At 43.1% G+C, this 10,589-nt stretch overlaps 1 pseudogene across 1 annotated transcript; it reads right to left on the reverse strand.

The window, feature by feature from the left end:
• Positions 1-2,666: 2,666 nt before the first annotated feature.
• On the reverse strand, positions 2,667-5,927 carry LOC311522748 (up-regulator of cell proliferation pseudogene; annotated as a pseudogene). Its single transcript has one exon. The product of its transcript is annotated as an up-regulator of cell proliferation pseudogene (transcript).
• Between the last annotated feature and the right edge of the window lie 4,662 nt (positions 5,928-10,589).

Here is a 10,589-nt window from a genome sequence, read left to right on the forward strand (position 1 = left end):
TAGCTCTGGGGATCTCCGTCTTCTTGTTTAGTTATTCCACCCTGTTAGAATCCAAACAGTCCAGAGATAAAGGATCTTCCTTTGAATCAGTACTTATAGCTTCTTCTCCACACAACAATCAGAGACATGTTCTTACTCACACAATGGCCAATTGCTTTGAATTTAGCACTCTTCATTTGCATTCAATGAGCTATTTAATTACACGCTTAGACATAATATAACTGCCTGCCTTTACATTATAATAAGAATAGATACATGAAAAGAATACAAGTAACATTCCATTCGTTTCATGAAGTTCTAACATCTGAATACACTCTTAGATTAACACACACTTTGATCTAGGTCTATTTAATTACCAGGCATGCTTAATGTAAATGTAATGTAATAGTAAACAACAAGATCTAGTTAGGCAAAAACAATGCAATTCACATCTCCTTTGATCTCTATTAACACACAAGTGAATTGGCCTGAATATATACTAATACATTTAACTCCTTTGATAGTCACACACAAGTGAATGGGCCTATGGCTCTGGCCTGGCTTTGTCAGCATCACACCTGCCACCAGGAGTTATGTGAGCCCTTCACACCAGGGTCCTGCATTCTCCCCCCATGCCATGGGCTGTGTGCATGCCCCTATTCTCCCATCGATACATCCCCATTCCCTCTTCCATCCCTCCTCCATGTTGTTTTTTTCTGGGAGATGAGTCATTCAGGTGGCCAACATCTTAAACTCCACTGGGATGCCAGGAGCTTCATTTCTCCCTCATATTCAGTTGACTGATTTCCCCTCAAATCAAAAGGGTTCTGGCCATTGGTGCCCAGGGCACCACCTGAAATTTTGAAATTGATCAGATGAGGCATTTAAAAGCTATCCCATTACAGACAGAGAGACAGACAGAGAAATGGCACCAAGCGGAGTGTAAGGGCATCGCATGCCTGGCCAAAAAGTGACATTTCTAGGCTTTTTTTTAATCCCTTGGAGAGGGCAGCATCCACCACTTCCCTTCCTCGCCCATCCCCCCAGCGTAAATGGAGAAAATTTCTCTCATCAATAGCCAGCAAATCTCAGTACAGATGCACAGGGGCAGCCTCTTCCCCATGGTGGGAACTTAGCGGGGCTAGACAGAAATGTGGAGGGCTGTGCTATATATCTTGTGGGCACACGTACATATTTATTTGTCTAACAATGCGCACTTAAATGTCTCTTTTATCCATGTTATCCTCAAAAGGAGAATAAAAATATACACAGATCAGTTTTAAACTTTATCTCTGGCAGCTACCTGGGACAACATTTATTCACAGAAAATCAATAGGAAAAAAAATTGTACTCAGGATGTTCCTCTCTCAAAACCTCGTCTCACTCTCCTGTAAACCATTTCTCATTTAATTTTCTTTGAAAATTCTTGATCATTTATACACAAAATAAATCAACATCAGTCAAACATGGCATTTTAGAATTTCATTTTATAAAGCTCCTGGTTGGCCTGAACTGGGGCTTATACAGTATCTGGCTAACAAGCAAATGAGATCAGGCAAAAATTGTAGGACAGTAAATAGTCAAATCATCGGCATTTATACATCAGTGAAAGTCAGGGCAGTGAAGCTCAACCTTGGCTGCCACAGCTCACTTAAAGCAATTTTAAAATCACGTTTGGATACAACAGGAATTACTGAAATGTTCATTCACATCTTTATAGACACTTTCATCCAGAAGGATCCATTTGGATGTTACAGACAGAGCAGGGCCAAACCATGCCATGCGAGCAGGGGGGAGGAAACCCAGGCAAGTATTAGCCAAAATGGCAGTATGTGACCTTCTAGCTGGGACCACAGATTTCTTAGCACCACTAACTGCCTTCCCTGGCTTCTCCCCACAGCACCCCCATGCAGAAGGGTAGCAGGCAATCACAGGGCAAATAGCCAATGCACCATGGCTTCTTAGCCTTACTACCCTGGATGAGAGATGTGTGCGGGGCAGTGAGCAGAGCAGAGGGAAAGACCATTCCCAGGGATGGGGTGGGTTTCCCATGGAGCCTTGGTGTCTGTTGGGTTTGTGGGGATTCCCTTTGAAACCTCAGGGTCTTTTGGGGTTGCTGGCTGCATCCCTCCTTTCCCCATTACATTATGCTGCAAACCTCCCTCATTGGTGTTTCTGAAGTACTTTCCCCCTCCCATGTGTTACCCCAGAGAAGGCGAGCATCAGGGCCAGGCTGTTTGGTGTCAGATTAGCCATAAAAGCACAGGATATTGATCCTCTAAGTAGCAGAAGTGGATGGTTCGTATTCGGGGGCTCTTGGAGGGAACACTCATGTGGGAAAGGTTTGCAGGTCACTGGATGGTACCACTGTATCAGCAAAATGCAGTGGTGAGGACAAATTGGGATTTTGGCGATTTGCTCCTTAAGACAGAGGTGCAGAATCTCCACATTTGGGTCTTTCCCTCCTTCTTTAATTTTGCCATACATCGATATGTGATGTGAAATGTGATGGGATGTGAAATGTGAAATAGCATTGTTTCTTTATCTGTTTGGAAGCTGCAACCTGTGTCTGATATTAAAAGAGAATCACCATTACATTTAAGGGAATTAACTTCTGTAATTCTCCATTCACAAAAGAGTTTCTCAGCCTGTTTTTGATTTCAATGTAAAGGCTTCCTTTAGGCTCTTTAGAACAACTCTCTGCAATAAGTTTCATCATAATCTGCTTTGCCATTTACTTTTCCATCAGTGTAACTATTGCACTCTTCTATTAAGGATTTAGCTAAAGCCTCTGTTTTATGCCAGCATTCCTGTGTCAAGAATTCTTTCACACCTGATATTGATAGTGTGTAACCTCTGAACACTTTTAAGTCTAAGTATTCCTTTTTCATTTTGAAATTTTGTGTTTTATAAGCACACAAGCTTTTGGCATCCCGTAACATCTTCCAGACTGCACTGCCCCTATCCGCTAGGTCTCTTCTCAGCTGGAACTCCACATCTTCAAATATGTTGCGTCTCTGTAAAGGAATGAGTGATAATTCTGACAATGTCTCTCTCCACATGTTCTCCAATTCCTTCTCCAGTTCATCATTATTTAATTTGCAGTTGCTTTTCCTGCAATGGTTCAGAAGCCCATCCACTTTCTCTTCAATTTTTCTCTTGTACTCTGACAGGACAGAGTCTGTTTTGTGTTGGCCTTTTTTAATATGAATCGCTTCTTGCCACTTGCTGAATGAATAACTCTCCAGTTCATTCCTGAGACTATTGGCACTTCTTCTAAAATCTTCTTTGTACTTTTCTATCAGGTGCAGATTTGCTGCTCCACTTTCAAAATACTGTTGTAAATGATTCAAAATCTTCTCTGCTTCTTGCCTCAGTTTTTCCTGTGCCTCACTCTTTAGTCTGATTGAAAGATTAGGGTCTAGTTTATCTGGTGGCTGATTTTGGATGAAAGTTTCCTTTTCAGATACCCAGAAAGGTATCTCCTTCCGGAAACCCCATTCCCACTCTGCATACTTCACAGACAGCTGGTTATAGGCTTCATCAACAAGGCTGTTTCTAAAGCTGAAAATAAAGTTCTCATGTTTTACAGCATTCCACAGGCTCCTCACCCATTCAAGAAATTGGGGAATGTCCTTGGGAGTTCTCTCTTGTGAACAATCTTTCAGAAATTCAAACAAATATTTCTTTAATTCATAAACCTTTTGACTGTATCCCAAATTCACTGGAGCCATGGGGGAGAGTCCGTGCCACAAAGCAGGAATGTACCAATTGTGTTTTTCCAGATCATAATCCATAATATCAGAAAAATTCATCTCCTTGCATTTCTTTTCCATGTTGGCTGCAACTTTGGTCATTTCATTCAGCTGTTCCAGGAGGTGTTTCCTGTCCCTCATGTTTTGTTCATGTGCAGACACGTCACTGACATTCTGATGCACAAACTGGCAGTTGTTTTTTTTCCCGATTTTCTCCATTCTGAGAAATGCATGGACCACAATTTGCAGAACATCTTTCATTTCAGTGGCATTCTCCATGGCCATGTTAACGATGGTGATGTCACTCAGTCCAGTCACCAGGGTGGCCAGCTCATTGTCATGTTGATAACTATCCTCCAGCTTGGCCATTTCGGGGGCTTTCAAGCCTTCTGTGTCTATCACCAGGATGAAATCACAGCCCAGTTCCTGCTGAAAGTTCCCTGCCACTTTAATGAGTAACATGAAGGCTCCCCGTGTGCATCAGCCACTGCTCACTGCAAACTGCAGGCCGAACATGGTGTTGAGGAGGGTGGATTTCCCAGTGCTCTGTACTCCCAGCACCATCAGAACCAGCATTCTGTACCTTCCCCCCAGCTTGGCATCAAGCTGACTCAGAACATCTGTTACCCACTGCAGTGGGATGTTGGAAATGTCTCCATCAATGATCTCCATGGGAAACCCTTTCAGCATGAGGTCAGCTGCTATGCTTGGGAGATGGGTGAATTGCCTTTGGCTTTCTGCCATTTTACCTTCTTTAACCATTGAGCATTCAGCTTCATAAAACTGCCCCAACTCACGCATGAAATGCTCCACTCCTAAGGAACTGGCAGAGATTAATTTGTCTAACTCTGCAAACATTTTGGGGTCATCTTTTGAGTTTTTGCATTTCTCTTTATATTGATCCCATAGTTTAGAAAGATTCTCCCTAGCAATGGGATCCAGGCCAAACTTCATCCATTTCAGGAAGTAATGTTTCTCCCTGTGATGTAGGTGTTCTATTCCAGTAATAAATGTAATCAAACCATCAGTAAGGTCATGTTTATTCTGCTGAGCACATAAATCCATTAATTTCTTTTTCAGCTGAGATTTATAGTTCTCCAGTGGGGTGTCTCCTTGCTTTCTCATTCGGCACAGCTCTTTATCCACTTCAGCCAAGTTTCTCCATGTCTCCCCTTGGAGTCTCAGCTTTTCCCTCTTGTACTTTGCCACATCTTTGATTTGTGCAGTGATTTCCTTTGCATATGTGTTTGGGGTCTGACATTCCTTGTTATCCTCATCTACCTGGATGCCTAATTGACGTGCTGTCTCAGCCATGGCTTCTATACTCACTCTCTTGGGAGAAGATTTCATTATGGCTGCTATTGCAGACTGCAGAACTTTTACAAATTGTGCCTTATTTGTGGTACCTCCTTTCCACAGCACATGTGACTTGTTCAGTTTCAGCATCGAGGCTAACTTTTTCAGGAATTCCAGCGTTTGCTTGGCTTTCCCAGCCTGATAATTGAAGATGAAGTAGTATTTAGTGGCTGATCCCTGCAGAGATGATAACAGCGTGCATTCTCTCTCACTGATGCTCTCCGTTAATATGAACACTGCTGAGGAGACCTCTGTTAAAAAGCTGAACTGCAGCCAGTGCAACTCAATGTCTCCCCGCAGGTTTGCAACCACAACAGGCTCTGGGAAAAGATCCAGATTCTCCCTCCCAGCAGGGAAATACCAGGAAATCTCGAGCAGCCCACCTGCGATTTCCCGAGGGATGTTCCCAGACTCCATGTCTCGATGGATGAAGAAATCCTGGTGCTGCTGGGAGGGGCTGAGAACCTCATTGAGGAGGTGGGACTTGGAGAAGCTGCAGCTCCCCATCCGCACAAAGGAAATGGTTGGCATTGACGTGAGCACCAGGCTCTCCTCTCTGAACCCTCTACTCTCTGACAGGGAGTGCGGCCTCCACTTCCTCACCATGTCCCTCATGGCCCACAGCAGTAGGGTGCACTTGGGGGTGTCGAGGGCAGGTAGCAGCAGAGGGAGAGCAAACTGGCACATGGACATTTTGGACAGGATCTCCTGCTGTAGGAAACTGTCTGAGGAAAGCAGAATGGCACAGAGAACATCAAGGGTGTGCAGGGAATCACTGGTGTCTGTGTCACTGAGAAAAGTAAAATCTTCAGGAATATCCAGCTCCTCTTTGTCCATAGTTAGTGTTTGATCAGTGGGTACCCTGTGCTCAAGGCTTGTGCTTCTTGCCATCCCATTCAGAGCCATGAGCTTCCTGAGGAAATGCCAAGGTAAATCTCCTGTTGTCTGAGGAGGGCAGTTCTTTAGACTTTCTGGTGTGATTTCCAGGACATCTCTCAGCTTTAGTTTCCTGCTTCTGTATTTCTCCTTTTCTAACTTTGACTCGATGTACTGAAGGGCTTTTGGTCTCTCTGCAGAAAGGTAATACAACGTAAACACTTTGATAAACTGAAAATGTTTCAGGTGGAACTCTTACTTTGGTATTAGGGCCATAATGTGAAGGAATTGCAATTATTAAACAAAAATCATGGAGGTCTGCATGCTCCTTATAAATGACAACCACTTAGAGGGGTCGTGTAGCTGGAGTACTGAAGCACCATTTATCTGGTGCAACCTTCACAGATTTGACCCAACTGTCACACTCTCAGTCATCCTAACTGAAATGCCACACTTATGGAGAGCTACGGAAATTCTTTCAGACAGGTCATGTATTCAACTAGAAATGTGGTTTTGGTTGGCCTAAAATTATTGCAATTTTGATATGAGAGGTTTCAGCCATTCATAAAATGGCCAGAGAAGAAGGAGGAGGTGGTGCTGCTGTTCCCTCCCCCAGTCCTCCCATAACATGTAGCCCAGTGGATGTGGGAAAGCCAAGTTTGAAATCCTGCTCTGAAACAGGTCCCAAATTAACTTTTCTGAGTCACCAAAAATTTCAAAATATTTTAGATTTGGTTTGACGCAAACTAAATATTGTTTTTTAAAGTTTTTTTTTTGGAACCACCACCAAACCAAACAAACACTTACTCATCCAGCTCTGCTCAGTTGCAATGCAGGCAATCCTTCAGGCAATGCATAAATTCTTCCTTCTTTCCACCTCCCTTGTTTACTACTTCACCTGATGGTGTTCTTGTCACCACTTTTCTTCTCAGTACATCACACTAGGGCAGGAAGTGAGGATGAATATGCAGTCAGCTTACTGGCCCACACTAGCAGCATATTCTACCCAGGAGACAGATCCGCAAATGTTACAAAGGCTGAATGATGACTAGAAATTGTAGCAACCAGCATGGAACTTAGAGGGAGGGTCACAAGTTGCAGGAGGGAAGAGTATGGAGAAAGCACCAGCAGGTCAGTCTGTGTGCACATGGCTCGAATGCTAAGCTCCAAGTGCTGCAGCTCTGTAAATAGTTGCTTGAACGAAGGGCTGGCTTAGTTTAATAAGACTGGATCCTCACAGAGGAAAAGATTGATGGATGATATTGAAGCAAATTGAGAACAAACAGACAAAGGCGTATAATTTAAATAACACCAATATCTTGAACACTAGAGGTGTAGAAGCATTCGATGACAAAGTCTGTGAGTACGCTGTTCGAATATTATGCCAAGATGACCAGGCTCATATATGGTGATGAGGATAGAGCCATTGCAAAAACATGCAAGATGGAGTATTTAGGAAGAAAGGCGAAGATCATTTAAATATGTGCCTATAGAATTCAGTACCATGGCTTCCGAGAGATCTTTCTCATACCTGAGCGAGAAGATGCAATAGAGAAGCTTGAACCAAGCAATTCCCCTGGGCTGGACCCCATCTGTGACCATGAGCTAAAGCACTTTGGGAAGAAGGCTAGAGCCAGGTTGTTGGACATCAGAAATTACTCAAGCATAAAAAAGGAAGGTACCTAAATTGATGGAAATCACCAGTTACTGTTTCTCTGAAATCCGGCAAGGATCCCTCTTTTCCAGGCAGCTATTGGCTTATATCTTTAACCAGTCTCCTTTGCAATATAATGGAAAGAACAGTACAGTCAAGGCTTCTATGGTGGCTTCTAAAAGAAGGAAAGGTAGAACCTACCCAAATGGCTTATGGGCCTTTGCACTCAATGACAGACTTGCTGGTGGCCTTCTGGCAGCCTCTTAGCAATGGCTTCCAGAAAAAGCCACCGCAGTCATCAACAGGAGTCTGTTTTAAACTCAGTGCAACATTTAATGGAGTCTGGTATAATAGGCAGTGAGATGGGAGTTTGGTAAAATGCACCTCTGGATAAGAGGTTTCCTACCATACAGGAAAAAACCCCACTAAGATTAAGTTATACTCCTTCAAAGACAAGGAGGCCAGGATTTCTTCAGGGCTCAGTATTAAGTCCTGGTGTTTTTTTGCTGCTCTCCTCTGGTCTGTCAGACTACCTGAAATGATTTGAATACACCTATGCAGACGATGTTGCACTTCATACCATGGGTCTTGAAAAAGATATATGGAGAATGGATTGAATGAGGACTTAGAAATCGTAACTAGATGGGCAACGCAACATAAATTCAAGCTCAATCCAGCAAAAACAAAGTCCACCTACTTTACCATAATTATAGGAGGTTCAACTACAGTCCAATCTTCACACTGGCTGGAGAAGGTATTGCTGTTGAGAAAAATCTGCTATACCTTAGAGTGACATTGACACTGTACTCATGTTTGGACCACAGGTCAAAAAGTTGGCAGCCAAAGCAAAGAAGAGATTGGCTCTTCTATAATGTATTGCAGGTACCAACTGGGGTTCACATGTTTGAACACTGAAAACAACATGCTGCTCAATATCTCATCCAATACTTGAATAACTCTTACCTGTCTGGTCACATAGTGCTCTCAGTAACCTTGCCAAGATCAATGTTGTGCAGTCATCTGCAATTCACACACTAACTGGAGGTGTAAGATCCACTCCAACAGCAATTTGTAAAAAGAGTTTTTGATGTTCAACCACTTGAGAATCATAGAGAAGAATAGCTATTTTGGCATGGAAATTATCTCATTCCCTATCTGAATGTCATCACTGTTCAGGTCTGTTCAGAAACTGGAAAACCAACTTAAGGCTGAAAAGATCCTCTTGTTTCCAGAAGTGCACAAAGGCTACTGGAGAAACAGAAACACTTGATGATGCTATGAGGGTAGAGTGTGTGAAGCAACATGTACACCCACTAATCCCTCCACATGAATCTATTTACTTTAATAAATATCTCTCCCTTTGGGAACATTGCTCAAAGGAACATACGGAGTTGGCCACCCTAAAGAAAATTGTAGAAAAGCCCATTGAACAGTATCAGTCACAAGGCAAACAGATTCATGGGTACACTGATGGTTCATCAAATAAATCCTTTAAGAATGGTGGCTGTGGATGAAGAATGTCTTCATCCAGGACCCTAGTGGAGAACATACTCATGGCACCACAAGAAATAAACAGAGCAGAAATAGAGGCCAGTGTTGTGATCTTTGTTGACAGGTGTCGATCCTCAGTTCCTTTAGAAGAAACCAGAATGCTCTCATCAATGCAATGCATAAAGAGGTTTGGAGGATCAGAGAGAGAGGCAATAAATTAACTTTGGAATATATTCAATCACATGTTGACATATACGGGAGTGAGATAGCTGATAACTGTCCAAAACTGGAAGATCGGAAATTCATGAAAAAACTCATACAGATACAGACAGACATCATCTTCCTTTCTAAATGCAGACAGATGGACATCATACCAAAAGGACTGAAGGTAAAAAATCCATTACAATCTATATACCACACAGACTATGCTGACAGCTTGTGCCACACGCTGTCAAAGAAACTGTGGAAGCACCTGATCAACATCCTCTACAGCAAAGAGGGAAAGATTAAGAATGAGCTCTCAAAACTGGATACTCTCATAAAAAAACAACCCTCCACACAAACTTCCTCGTGGCTGGAATTTACAAAAACTAGACAAGCCATTTACAACACACACTTTGCTTGTCTACAAAAGAAAAAAGTCACTAAACTATCTAAACTACTACATGCCACAAGGGGCCACAGCAATGGTTCCCTTAACCCACCCGGCAATATTGTTAATCTATCCAATTATACTCTTAGCCCAGCAGAAGAATCTGTCCTATCTCGGGGCCTCTCCTTCTGCCCCTCCACCCCCACGAACATGATACAGTTCTGCGGTGACCTAGAATCCTATTTTCAACGTCTCCGACTCAAGGAATATTTCCAACACACCTCTGAACAACATACTAATCCACAGAGACCTTCCTACCAACTCTACAAAAAGAAGGATTCTAGGTGGACTCCTCCTGAAGGTCGAAACAACAGACTGGACTTCTACATAGAGTGCTTCTGCCGACGTGCATGGGCTGAAATTGTTGAAAAGCAGCATCACTTGCCCCATAACCTCAGCCGTGCAGAACACAATGCCATCCACAGCCTCAGAAATAACTCTGACATCATAATCAAAAAGGCTGACAAAGGAGGTGCTGTTGTCATCATGAATAGGTCAGAATATGAACAAGAGGCTGCCCGGCAGCTCTCTAACACCACTTTCTACAAGCCATTACCCTCTGATCCCACTGAGAGTTACCAAAAGAAACTACACCATTTGCTCAAGAAACTCCCTGAAAAAGCACAATAACAAATCCGCACAGACACACCCCTGGAATCCCGACCAGGGGTATTCTATTTGCTACCCAAGATCCATAAAACTGGAAATCCTGGATGCCCCATCATCTGAGGCATTGGCACCCTGACAGCAGGATTGTCTGGCTATGTAGACTCCCTCCTCAGGCCCTACGCTACCAACACTCCCAGCTATCTTCGAGACGCCACTG

The sequence above is a fragment of the Lepidochelys olivacea genome (genome assembly GCF_965140295.1).
Source record: "Lepidochelys olivacea isolate rLepOli2 genome assembly, chromosome: 6".
NCBI classification, from domain to species: domain Eukaryota; kingdom Metazoa; phylum Chordata; order Testudines; family Cheloniidae; genus Lepidochelys; species Lepidochelys olivacea.